Source organism: Macrobrachium nipponense, chromosome 12, assembly GCF_015104395.2.
Source record: "Macrobrachium nipponense isolate FS-2020 chromosome 12, ASM1510439v2, whole genome shotgun sequence".
Taxonomy (NCBI): Eukaryota; Metazoa; Arthropoda; class Malacostraca; order Decapoda; family Palaemonidae; genus Macrobrachium; species Macrobrachium nipponense.
In genome coordinates, this window is record NC_087205.1 from 87,348,461 (window position 1) to 87,363,460 (window position 15,000).

Genomic DNA, 15,000 nt, shown 5'->3' on the forward strand with positions numbered 1-15,000 from the left:
CAAAGGCTCAGCCGCTGCCATTCCCGAGAGTTCATTCAGTCTCAGGGGAAAGGGTAAATGCAGCCAGGTGTGAGAATACCTACGTTATTATTTCTTTGCTTCAACTGAAAAGACTGTTCAAATTGAGGGTGCCTCATGTTCGTCTATCCCAGGGGTTCTCAAAGTGGTCGAGATCGACCCCCACCCAGCGGTCAATAGGACCATCCAAGGAGTCGAAGAATAGTCAGAGGGTCAAAAGTGGTTCGATAAATAACTAACTGGTCGGAGAATGAAGTTATATATATTCGTACATCTAAAGTTCTAAGCATATTTTCTTACTGTGTTTTACATTTTTATAATACTGCATGTCAAGTACTAAACTAATAATATATACTCAAATTGATTTTGACATTGGTGTTTTTTTATTATTATTATTAAATACTAGGGGGTCGATAGAAAATTTGAAACTTTACTGGGGGTTGAGGAGTTAAAAAGTTTGAGGACCCCTGGTCTAACCGAATAGAAGACAAAAGCAGGTATACAATTTGATTATTCACATGTCCAGCTCAAGGGCGAGGCTTTGGAATACTGTTCAAAATAGGAATGAGTCCGCCGTCAAGGTCAAGGTCAAGGAAAAAACGAATCAGATCTTTGAACGAAATATCTTCATGACGGATACTGTTTCATGCTAAGGAAAACAAGTTAAGGAAAACAAGTTATGTTAATTTTACTAAATCGACAATGATATTATAATTGATAAGTGGAAAGGACATTAGTTATTATCGATATGCACAACTTTATAATGTATAATATTTTTAGGTAAAAACAGATGTGTCAAAGAAAATGTTAATATTTTTTAGGATCAATTGCTGGTCCACATGCGCACGCGCGCCACATATTACACATACACACACATAGGCCAAACAAGCAATGTATATGAACTGACCATCCTTGAATCATTACTTATTAAACAACTGGTTTCCCAGTTAAATACCCAGACCTCCTCCACACAACTGTTACTGAGATAACTTTTATTTATGTATTGTCATTCTATCTTCTGCCTTCTTTGCATAAGGTTAGTTAGTGGTCTTTGGTCTTGCTTTTGTTTCTGTGTGTGTGTAATTTTTTTTTTTATTCTGTGTTGTAATTTGTAAATGATGTTGAATTTTAGAGTAATTTTTAAAGTAATTTTATTTATTATCTAACAGATTCCCTGAGGATGTAATAAAGTTATTACGAAACGTAGGAAATAAAGAATTACAGTGAATTACAATGTTTCCAATGATCCACCTTCACGCTGATATATATATTATATATATATATATATATATATATATATATATATATATATATATATATATACGTGTGTGTGTGTGTGTGTGTATGTATGTATGTATGTATGTATGTATGTATGTATATATATCGAGAGAGAGAGAGAGTGAGAGAGAGAGAGAGAACACTGTGATATCGAAAGAGATAAGTTTGTTATTATTTCCGGAACTTCTGGCAGCAGGTGGTATAAGTAATTGCCACCAGCCATGGCTGATAATGCAAGTAGTTATCAGAAGAAATTAAGATGACTTACAAAGACGTAAAATTTGAAGAGTATATAATTAGCATGGCTGGGGAGTAAAAACTGATGGTATTGGGGTTCAATTATATCAAGTCTTTGTTAGAATGTAACAAGACCCTGTTACTTTTATTATAATTTTACATGTAGATTGGTCTTTTTTTATTAAGAGTATGAAATAACATTCTGTGAATATAATCTTATTTTGGTGTCAGGGTACTTAAAGATTTGGTTAGTGTAAAACTGAATTATCTGTTTTATTGTTGTGATTTGTAAATTACTTAATTGCCATACCACTAATTTTATACAACGCCAAAGTTTTGATTGATCTTATGTAAAAAAATGACTAAATATTGTGTGTATATATACTATATATATATATACACACGCATACACGTATGTAATGAGAGAGAGAGTGCATGCGTATAATATTTTCGCATGTGTAAGTTTATGCGCTTGTTTGCACCTGCATGCATGCTTGCTAGTGTGGCTCGCATGAGTAAAATTAAACAAAAATCAACCAAGCGCGTAACTTTCGCTTGGATTGTCAGAGGTGGGTTATTGAATAACCAGGTGTGAATATTAATGCTGAGTCGTCATTCGTGTGTGAACAGTTGTTACAGCTAAGCCATAACTGTCAAGTGTGACTGGAAAGTTAAATCTCGTCCGCTGTAGGTGAAGAGTTTTAACTAAGGTTTGCCAAGCCAGGATTGTCGGAAGAGCAGTATGTCGCATATCCACACCCACTTACACGGCAGTATTTACACTCACATACACATACACACACACGCACACTCTCACTCACACACACACGCTCACACACACACTCACACACATATTTACCACATGTTAGCAGGTGGTGTAAGAATCTCGTGTAGCATTTGACTTATACAGTGCAAATTGCTGTTTTTTCTTTTGTTTATCAAGGACAGGAGAATTTTGCTTTGTGAAAGACGTATTTGAATGTTTTGTTGTAAAGGGTTCGAGTCTCTCTCTCTCTCTCTCTCTCTCTCTCTCTCTCTCTCTCTCTCTCTCTCAGAAATACAAACAGTCACAAAGGCCATGTCTTTTTAATTTCACAGATTATTGTAACGCTTCTCTCTCTCTCTCTCTCTCTCTCTCTCTCTCTCAAAAATACAAACAAGCACAAAGGCCATGTTGTTTTAACTTCACAGATTGTTGTAAGGAAATCAAGTTCACCCGCTCTCTCCTCTCTCTCTCTCTCTCTCTCTCTCTCTCTCTCTCTCTCTCTCTCAAAAATACTAACAATCACAAAGGCCATGTTGTTTAAATTTCCCAGATTGTTGTAAGGAAATCGAACCTCTCTCTCTCTCTCTCTCTCTCTCAGAAATACAAACAATCACAAAGGCCATGCCGTTTTAATTTCACAGATTGTTGTAAGAAAATCAAGCTCTCCCATTTTCTCTTTTTGTTCTCTCTTTCTCTTCCTCTTCTCTATTTCTCTTCCTCGCTCTCTTTCTTGTGTCTTTCTCATCCAGACACATACAAACACACATTAGATATCAAAATGCTATTATTCCCCCGGCGGTGAAATGTCGAAGATGAAGCGTTGGCATGAATTCCTGTCGATTTAAGACGAGGGGGAAACAGTGCTCAGAGGAAGTGTATACAAAGAGGGAACGTTTTTCGCGCCGGTCATTTTCTCGCAGCAAACGTCATCAAACGTTGCCGGAGACGAAAGACGTTTTGGTAATAAAATCATATTAACGTCATCGAGTTACTCTGATAGCGTCTGGCCGCCTCACCTCATTATATAAAATATTATGGAGCTGGATATCTTCCCTAATGCTGCTGCTGCTGCTGCTGTTGCTGATACCCCTAGAGAAAAAAAAAGTAAAAAAAAAAAGAGGAATTGTAAAAAGAAGGGTTGAAAATATAACCACCCAACTAATGATAGCTCTGGAGGTCGTCCATTAGAGTCTATATCCCTCCGCTAACTTATTGTCTAGCGATTAACTCCTAAGGTCCTTGTAATCGTCCGTCTGATTGGCCAATTCCAAATATTTATCTCCTTGCTCAGACGCGTTGGTGTGTAATCATTGGCTGTTTGATTGGTAGTTAGTTCTTTCCGTGGGTTTTGGTGATTGGGGGATTTGGAGAGAGGAAATTGGTGATTGGGTAGATTATTTACACCCCCTTGTTGGAAACATGATTTGTTGGGGAAGAAGGAGAGAGAAGGAGAATGAACTACAAGGCGAAGAGGAGGAGGAGGAGGAGGAGGAGGAGTAGGAGAATGAACGCGAAGGGGGAAAAGAGACATGACTCGGGACCGATGCAGGATCTTATTTTATCGTTGTAACTCGTCGATGATAAAGGATAGACGCCGTTGTTGTGGTGGGAATAGCTGCCGTAAATACTGGGATAATGGATCTTTATTGGCGGGCAATGGTGGCTGGCCGGTTTCTCACCTTTTTAAGCCGGATGATTTGCGAGCCAGAGGTGGGTCGGGATGGATAAATTTCGGTTGTGGATCCCCGGCAGAAGGGAGGAGGAGGAGGAGGAGGAGTAAGAGAGGAGGAGGAGGAGGTGGTGGTGGTCACGTGATGTTTATCGCCATGACTGGCGCTGCAAAGAACGAGGAATGAATTATAAAAACGAGAATTCGGTTTGCTCAGATAACAGAGGAAATGAATACGCAAAGACCCGGCAAGCGCTCCGAGATAAGAACCACGGACGTTTAGTGGGCTGATGTAATGACTTCCTCCGAAGGGGGTGGGTTGCTTTTGGGAGGAATAGTAATGATTCTCAAAAAAAAAAAAAAAAAAAAAAAGGTCTTGTGTTTAATTGATGCACGTATATTCCCAAGGGGTAAAAACGAGTATACCAAATCATGATTCATTCCTGCCGTCGCTCTGTAATGTTTCACTGAGAAGTCAGAGGTATATTAGTGTCGTAATCTCCTCGATCAGTAATGATTCTCGAAAGAGGAGAAAGGAAACGGTGATCCGTTCCCTTTCGATAAGGAATCTCGACCATCTCCGTAACTCGATTGGTAATTGGGCATCAGGAATGAGGGTATCAGTATGATTAGAGGCACTCAGAGGTGATCAGGGGATGAACCGTGGATCGGCGCAAACAGGCTGTTTCGTAACGCAAGAGAAGGTATTGAACGATGCGATCATTTCCATTTACCGGTGATGGAGTTGGGAACCGCCCTGTGAGGTAGAAAATGGAAGACTATCCTCCCTAAGACCTTTGCTACTTTGCCCAAATAAATTACAGAACAGAAGTGTATCGTTTGGTCGTCGGGAATCAAAGTGGCAGGAAGTAGCCTTTCTGTTCGTGTCTGACGGTTCATCCATCCATTACGCCTCTCTGGCCTCTTCTGGGTCTTGTTTTATACCTGTTACAAAGCTCATTCATTGGCCTGTCAAGGAGAAGAAAAAGGGAAACAACAACAACAATGAAGATGAAGTTACTCGTTAATTATCGTCTTGAAATCGAAAGACTCGTCCAAAAATAGTTAATGCTCATTGGAGGATGGCATTCATATGAATTACAACTCGTCACAATCAGATGTAATAGAATACAGTTAAAGCTTCTGTCTACGGAGGTCTACGTTGATTTCAACAAAGGGTTATCACTGCAGATCTTTGTCGAGAGTAATTAAAACGCAAATTAAGGAAGGGGTTTTAGCAGCATCCCTTCAGATTCTGTTGCTACAAATTTGCTTATAAGAAAGCAAATGTTATGCTTAAGGAATCTGTAATGTAAAAGTCTCGGTTAGCTGATAATAGCAAGATTTTCTTTCTGTTCTTTCTGTTATCTTTTGGAAGAATTTTTAACGCTTATCTTAATAGGAACTGTCAAAGAGAGGCTATATCACGACTTGATGCAAATATATATCTTTCATGTTAATTACTAGTCTCTCTCTCTCTCTCTCTCTCTCTCTCTCTCTCTCTCTCTCTCTCTCTCTCTCTCTCTGAAACACAAATGCTACATTTTTTCCTGCTTGTCCTATTGATCATAAAGCTAGATTATATCACTGGGATATTCACAGGTTTATTTTCTCATCCATTTGCCATAAAAGATTAAAGTCCTTTAATTATGAAAATCATAATTGTTTTACGTTTCCTAACATTATGCATTTTGTATTTTCTTTTTCATGATATCAGTGAAAAAATGAACGATCTTAATTGCAAAGATTATGAAATTAATGAGCTAGTAGCTAATATTTCTATTGTCACAGTTGTCTCTTGAATTATAATTGTTGTTTTTCAAATGTTTGAATTGTTGATGTAGGTTCTTACAAAATATTGATCGTTGTTGCAATTTACGTACCTTTGAACGAAATGGAAATGGCATGTGCAATATTGATCGTTGTTGCAATTTACTTACCTTTGAACGAAATGGAAATGGTATGTGCAGTTAACAAATAAAAAAATGGAAAGCGTAAAAAGTATCTAGTAGAACGCGTCCTCCTCTCTAATATGCCATCTCTGATTCATCCTTCTGCTTGGTATTTTGGCTCGGCTAGAGCGTCTCTTGCTTGATTTAAAGTGGATTTCCCTGCAGTTTCTCAACTGTAATACAGCAAAGTTTGAGTCGGGTCCAAGAAAGCTGGCTTCGATGATATTTTCCCGAATTTGAATTTCATTAGTATGCCTTGGTGATAAATGAAGGCGTTGACTTTCAAATTTAAACTCGAATAAAACGACAAGGAAGTTTTCGTAAGATATATTTTAGAAGAGTCGTATCAGTCGTCTTGTTTGGAAATGTTAATGTATTTAGTATGTTTACTTGGCTTGAGTCCCAGTTGTGTAGTTATTAGACACCTTTTAAGTTGTATTGATGGATTAGAATTGGTATTGTGTTGATGACTTAAGATTAATTGTGTGCTTAGAGCTAAAAAGTAATAGTGTTCATGGCTTACATTTAATATTGCGGTAATGGCTTAAAATTTATTTTGTGCTTAGGGCTTAAAATTGATATTGTGTTGATGGCTTAAAAATAATTTTGTGTTCCTGTCTTAAAATCAATTTTGCGTTGATGGCTTAAAATTAATGATATTTTGATTGCATGAAGTTCATTATATCTTGATGACTTAAAATTAATTTTGTGTTGATGACTTATAATTAATTTTGTGTTGATGACTTAAAATTAATTTTGTGTTGATGACTTGAAATTAATTTTGTGTTGATGACTTGAAATTAATTTTGTGTTGATGACTTAAAATTAATTTTGTGTTGATGACTTGAAATTAATTTTGTGTTGATGACTTAAAATTAATTTTGTGTTGATGACTTGAAATTAATTTTGTGTTGATGGCTTAAAATGAATTTTGAACATCAACCGCTTCTAGAGTTTAATTTGTTTCTCAAGCTAAGTCATGGAATTGTCTCTAACCTTTTCTTTTCCTTTGTTTTTAATACCTTCCTTCAAGAGGGTTACAGAAAGTCATCGTCTGCCAGCCCCTTCGGTCTCCTTATTGAGAGCTGTATGGATAAATTATTGAGTGAAAATAGAATATGCTATTGCGTAGATAGTAGTTGTCAAGCCTTAATGTGGACTGGAACTATTAATCGTTGCAACATTATTATTGGTGATACAATCCACAATGAAGTAAATTCCTCTTGTAGTTTAAAATATATATTTCTTGTATAGGATTAAAGCTTTCGACCATCAACTGTGGTCTTGTTCACACTTTAGTGAACAAGACCACAGTTGATGGTCGAAAGCTTTAATCCTATACAAGAAATATATATTTTAAACTACAAGAGGAATTTACTTCATTGTGGATTGTATCACCATTTATTTAGAGGTACGACACAGTTACCTGGCTTCTGCACATTATTATTATTATTATTAGTTACTTATTATGTTATTATTATTATTATTATTTATTTATTATTATTATGATGGAAGGACCATTCATTAATACAGGTTTCATTGAAAATAATGGCTATTTCAGCCGCGTTTATTTTGTATCGAAGTTTCTCGGTAATAAGAAGAATAGAATTCTATACAAAATAAACGCGACTATTTTGTATAGAAGTTTCTCAGTAATAAGGTGAATAGAGTTCTATACAAAATAAAAGTATTATTATTATTATTATTATTATTATTATTATTATTATTATTATTATTATTATTATTATTATTATTATTATTATCATCATTATTATAATTATTATTATTATCAATTGAAAGTCACAGTAGTGTTAAAAATATATTTTTGTACAATGCTAAAAATGTCTAGGAGAGACTTTCGGATACTGCTTCGTATCCCTCTTCAGTCCTATGGAGCAGTATCCGAAAGTCTCTCCTAGTAATTTTTAGCATTGTCCAAAAATATATTTCTAACGCTACTGTGGCTTTTAATTGTCAATATTATAGCCTCGTCACGGAGGTTCCTTAGTTCATTATCATTAATATTCTTATATATTAAACACCTTCACTGGTGAGGCAGTGAAAGACTAAGTAAGCAGCGGCATAATTATTATTTAATTCCTTTGTGGGAATAAGCGGAAATATTTACGTTTCTAGTCTTCAGAAAGACCCACGTCGAAGAAACTCACCTTTCACAATGTAATCCTAAAACTCACCTTTCACAATGTAATCCTAAAACTCACCTTTCGCCATGTAATTCTAAAACTCACCTTTCGCAATGTAATTCTAAAACTCACCTTACACAATATAATTCTGAAACTCACCTTTTGCAATGTTATTCTAAAACTCACCTTTCACAATGTAATTCTAAAACTCACCTTTAGCAACTCCATGGGATGGATGACCTTAGTGACTTCGGACACTGAGGAATTTGGGCTTCGCTCTCGTGCTCATGGAAGTAGGTGGGCCAGATTCATGCTGTCAGTAGATTTTTTTGTTTAAGTTTATTGAATGTTACCCGATCAACGCCATCCATGTTCTGGAAACCAAGAAAGATGGCCTTTATTAGAAAGTTGTGATATTCAGGTAAATTTAAGTGAAAGATATGCCACAATTTATCAACCGCCTTTTTATATTAAAACAATTCGGTAGAAATTACACGTATCAGTCTCCAAAAGATTTTCAGCTCTCTCTCTCTCTCTCTCTCTCTCTCTCTCTCTCTCTCTCTCTCTCTCTCTCTCTCTCTCTCTCTGCATAGAGACATATTCCGTGATAAACTTCCTGTGAAAAGTTAGTTGCGAGTTCTTTTGAGCACATTGTTTTTTTATTAGTTGGTCTAATACGTCTAATTACTATACGTACACGTAACAATATACTATAAATACACTCATTTATGTATGTATTAGTATACTTACATAAGTACATATGAATTATATATATATATATATACATATATATGATGCAATTGTATTTCGCATAGGAAAATAAAAAGTTTTTTATCAGAAAATGCCCAACAGTTTCGTCCTCCAATGGACCTCTTCTGAGAGTGTTTATTAATAAACTCTTTTTCATTTCCTTATGTGGGAATTTTCAATTGCATTTACATATCTTCGTACCTAAGAAGATTACCAGAACTAATATATATATATATATATATATATATATATATATATATATATATATACATATATATATATATATATACATATATATATATATTTTTTTTTTTTTTAACATAGGCCTTTTCCTCACAGAGGGGGTGACTCATCGGTTATTTAGAAAGAGATAATCAAGACCATGCCAACCTCTCCCTGATTTGCGCCCCACCACAGTGATCCAACTACCAGGTGCATGACTCGCTGCTTAGGCGCTATATATATATATATATATATATATATTATATATATATATATATACATATATATATATATATATATATATATATATATAATGTAATGTAATGCGCGCGTGCGTGCGTCCAGGCACTCTGCAAAAGGTTCATGACCTAACGTACAAGCACAGAGAAAATACAGGGTGTCCATAAAGTCCCAGTACCATTACAAGTATCTATTGCTCAGAATGGTAATGGGACTTTATGGACACCTTGTATTTAATGTATTTTCTCCACCTTACTAAAGAAATGACCGATCATTAGGTACCGGTGTGCTACCCATGTGACGTCATAATCAAAGACGACTATGCCATAGGGGAGGGAGTTTCGGAAGCTAATCATGTTTGACATGAATGAAGAGGTCTGCTTAAAATGGAAAGTTGGCCTAATTGTTTCCACAGGTAATTTCCATTCAGTGTCGCATCAGTGATTTAGATGATCGGATTAAATATTTTTTTATGTCAAGAATAGTTGAGCATATACATGTATATATATTATATATGCATACATACATATATATTATGTTATAATATATGTTTAATAATATATATATATATATATATATATATGGATATATATACATATAATATATATATAGGGATATAATCCACATGATGTACGTAAAATCCTTATGTAGCTATATAGGATATATATTTTTTTCTACAATAAATTAAAGACCACAGCTGATGGTCGAAAGCTTTAATCTACTGTACTTCAAGAAATATATATTTTATATAACTACATAAGGGTTTTACAACATTGTGTATTATATCCCCAATTACTTAGAGGTCCGGCATAGTGCCTAGTTCTGCTTCTGATATACACATATATATATAATATATATATATATATTATATATCACTATATATATATATATTAATATTTATATTTATATATATATATATATATATACATATATATATTATATATATTATATATATATACTATATAATAAATAATATAGACTTCGCTTGTCCTCTTTTCTCAGCACCGGTTTCCAAGAAGAGCTGCCTCTCACCTCAGTACCCGTCCTGTCAAAATGTCGATCAATATACTCGTAGCTACATTTTTACCTCAGCCGAAGGTTAAATAAGCCGTTTGTGCTGCGCAATGCAAATTTTATTTTTCGAAAATTTTTATACGTATTTTGATATGACGTATAGCCTATCTAACTGACTGTATCTCACTCAGAATTATTGGAAAAGTTGGAAGGTAAAAATTAGTACAAAATATTACTTGCATTGTGATATTAATGCCGAAACAGGAATCAATACTTGGGAATTCATCAGGAAAGCTTAATAAGCCTCTAAATCAAGAGTTCGAAATATACTTATAAATGACTGAAAATTCCTTATTGTATGGATATCTTATAATCAGCTTGAAAATCACGAAGATTGCATCGTGAGTAAACTAAGATATGTACGGCAGAAGGATAATTATTTTCGGAGTATCTAGACAGAGAGAGAGAGAGAGAGAGAGAGAGAGAGATAGGATGTATGAGGAATGCAAGATAAGTATGAATTTAGCATTAAGAGTTAAAAAGATCTTTCCCTGTAAATGCTCTCCGTAATGGCAAATTAACATAAAACGTAAATTTAGCGTTTTAGGCTATATTTGCTATTTTATTCTGGCTGTCTAAACCAGCCAAGAATTCTAGGAACACCATCGGGTGGACGAGAAGAGAACTATGTCCCAAAATACTTTTTGTCTTCGATATCTTTCATCGTTATATTCCGATAAGTGAAACATGAGGTCGAGCGTCAAGTTTTCCAGAGACGTAGAAGAAGAAGAAGCTACTTAAGACGAGCTTAGCGGAATAAGAAAGTTTCTACCACGGAACTTTACTGTGTGGGTTTTAGCCGCTCGCTCACCATTCACGGCAATGATTTATCATTTTCTCTCCCGAACGGCAGACTTCATTGTGCGACTGATTTTTCTATTGCCTTAGAAACGTGGATGACTGTTTATCTCCCGTAATATCTGTGAAACATTATCTATGCCACGCTCTATTCACATCCCATTTTTGTATCCCTATCTCCAGTGTCTTTTCTTTGACTGTCCTCATCTCACCATCCATAAGAAAATATAACATATCTTTTATGAGTTCCACTTCCAACAAGCCAGTAGTTCTTCTGCTACATATCCCAAGAAACATTTGCTTCATAATAAAAGTTTTTTTAGTCACTTTTAACAATTACTGTCGATATCAACACCTTCCCCATTTCTGTTCTGCTGATTCTATCACTGGCCTAACTTTTCCTATGTCTGGTGATGCCACATACAGCGTTTTCACGTTCTTTTCAAACTTCTCATATAATTACCTCACAGCTAACACCTGTTCCGCACGCCATCATATCAGTCTAAACCCACACTGTTGTTTCGCTATTAATCTTAATGAAAATCTAACCTTACACCTGTGGTACATCAAACAACTGCGCACCCCTGTCAAGGGTGGTCTCCTCAGTAACCTTTGTCATTATACTAAGGATTCTTTATTCCTTATGCTTATTCGTTTGGAATCTTTCCTTCTTCCAGACATACTCTATACACCTGTGTCAGCCACTCAAACGCTTTCGCCATTTCCCTTTAGCCTCTCGTAATCTCTTCCGCTCCTTCTGCCTTTTCATTCTTCCATCTCATTTGACCTCCTGATATCCTCAACAGTAATTTCCTCAAGCATTCCGAAACTTACACTAACCCCTTCCACTCTTGTATTATTCAGCTCTGCTCATCTTTATACTATGCTTCCTATTTAACAAATCTTCAAGATTCTCACACTATCGACTGACTGCTTTCACTTAAGAGAACATTTCTGCTTTGACTTTTTATTTTGAGAGCCATTCGTTCATTAACATAAATCTTTAAATTTTCTTCCATACAGAATAGTCTTCTTTTACTAAATTTATTTCTCATCTTATCATTTATAAATTTATTCACTATTGCTTTAGTTCCTCGTTCGACTACCGATCTCGGGGTCCGGGTCCCATTCCCCGCTCTGCCAACAAGGAATCAGAGGAATTTATTTCTGGTGATAGAAATTAATCTCTCGTTGCGGTTCGGATCCCACAATAAGCTGTAGGTCCCGTTGCTAAGTAACCAATTGGTTCCTAGCCACGTAAAAATATCTAATCCTTCGGGCCAGCCCTGGGAGAACCGTCGATCAGCTCAGTGGTCTGGTTAAGCTAAGATATTATACATATCTTTGCACTCTTGCTACCTGCCGGTATCCGAAAACAATCCCTGCTAACTCTACTACATCCTTTAATACTGCATCCTTCAGTACTCGGTCCACTTCTGCTTCCTTAATCCTAATCCCCTTTTCATTCATTTTTGCCTCGTATGCTTCCCATTTCTGTATTATGTGAATCGCTCGTTAATCTCTTTTACAGTTACATTTCCAGGCCTTGGTCATCAGGTTAAATTTACATATACTTCTTAATCCGAATCCCCATTTTCATTCATTTTTGCCTCGTATCTTCTCATTTCTGTATTATGTGAATCGCTCGTTAATCTCTTTTACAGTTACATTTCCATGCCTTGGTCATCAGGTTAAATTTACATATATTCTAATTACCTGTTTGATATTATCTGTCTATTAATTGTGAAGGTAAATTAAAATTCGCTCTCACGATTAAATTTATTCGAAAGAATAAAAAAAAAAAAAAAGAATTAGACATGAACAGTGCCCTGATGATTATAGTTTTCCGAATGAAATTGGGTTTTATTCACTTATTGAATTACTTTTAGTTTCATTACAAAAATCTTTAATTCCCAAACAAAGTTTTCATAAATTACTGTCACTAATCAATCGTGTATTGCATTGTGTTTATTCATACTAAATATTATTATTCCAACTATACGGTCTTACATCAATACCTTAAATCACGAAAATCAAGACTTATCTTTAGGAAATATTCCATGTGGAGGAAACCCGTCCAGACTCGAAGGTTAGGGGTAGGGGTTACCCCTCCCCCAAACCCCACCCCAAGTTATCGTGAATTTCATTCTAAAACACTGAGAGTCAACATTGTGAATACTGAATAATTTCACCTCTCTCTCTCTCTCCCTCTCTCTTTCCTCTCTCTCTCTCTCTCTCTCTTTTCCTCCTTTTCTTCTGCGTCGATGCTTAGCAGTCGACAAAGCTGCTCAGTATTGTGGTCTCCAGAATAATTTATGAGGCTTGCAGAGTTCCGCTTCCAATGGTATCTTTATGCAAGGTTACTTACTACCTTTCGCTGTTTCTTTCGAAAATCGCCCAAGAAGGAGAATAAAAGGAAATCAAAACTTCGCTTTCTTTACAACCTGAAGCCTGCAGTTCCCCTACAGAGCTCAGTGGCTGCATCGAAGTGCGCAGTGGAAGGAGAGCTGAAATACGTATATATGTGTACATGTGCACAGAGCACGCATACAATCGGCAGGATTAAATTTCCCGTTAATTGATTAGTTCTGTCCGTAAAAGCTAAATCCTATTTATCCCCTTTATTGGCTAATCTCACGCGTTGCCAATTTTATTATACAATATCACTTCTTGAACTTTGATATGATAGTGCGGTTTGCGCAAGGCTTATTATTATAGCTCGTCGTCCACCTCGATAGCAATTCACTTTTGTCGGCGAGTGAGTTCTGGCAGTTTGGATGTTTCTTAGATCGTCCCTGTGGCTGTGGGCGGTTTAAGATACAATCCTAATCAAATCAATTTCGTTGAGTGATAAGGAAGTTATTTTCTGAAATGAGCGAAATACAGAAACAATACAATGAAGGAGATATATTTACTGACGAAATGAACGAAGTGAGGACAGACTATAGTATATAAAGTATTATACTTATTCAGTTAGCGTCTCGTCTAATCTGATTAATTATATTTTTGAAATTTGTGAATATAGTCTGGGGATCTTATAAATTATACATAATATATATATACATATATATACACTATATATGTATGTATATACGTATTAAGTGTACAGAGTTATTCAACGAGAGGAAGTCATTCAAGATTGTATGTTTATGTAAGACACAATTTTACTAGTCATCATCCCTTGGTTTCTACTTCATTATGACATTGACCCATTGCCATTTTGACTTTACCTAGCTTTGCAGGACGTCACTGATTTATGTTATATCATATATAATATATGTACATACACACACATATATTATACACATAAATTATTGTATTGTGCCTGTTTATCTGGTAAAGTGATTGCCTATAATATACATCTAAAAATAGCTGTCACAACCAACATTTTTCTCTCATTTTTTCACTGCGATGTATGTCAAATATATATTTATTAAAAAAAAAACTTGTTATATTTTCCACGGATCAAATAAAAAGAAGCAAATGCGTATCGGTTTATAATCGTAATCATCCACTGCGTCTGAAACTTCCCAGAAAGGAAACTTGCGCCCTAGCAAAGATGACCTAACGAAAGAGAATTAAGCCTTCGAGAAGGAGGAGCGAAGAGAAGAAGAAGAATTGAGAAGACAGTTCTTCAACCTGACCATCTGCCGGGCGCGCACTTTATTCTCGCTGTCAGTACCGGAGTCTCATCATAAAATATGACCGATGCGCAAAGCCCAGCCTACTGCCCCAAACGGTGGCTGGAACACATCATCAATTGATAGCAACACTCGCTCCAACAAAGCTCCTCCTGGCTACCTTACCTTCTCTTACTACGTCCCATTCCTCCACCCTTCTCTCCTCCTCCTA

At 35.7% G+C, this 15,000-nt stretch overlaps 1 long non-coding RNA gene across 1 annotated transcript in view; it reads right to left on the reverse strand.

The window, feature by feature from the left end:
* The window catches only part of LOC135225039 (uncharacterized), a 181,890-nt gene that overhangs the window by 66,555 nt on the left and 100,335 nt on the right, over nt 1-15,000 (reverse strand). The window contains exon 2 of the long non-coding RNA XR_010316891.1: nt 8,278-8,438. This is a non-coding gene — a long non-coding RNA (uncharacterized LOC135225039). The remainder of the gene's footprint in view (nt 1-8,277; nt 8,439-15,000) is intronic.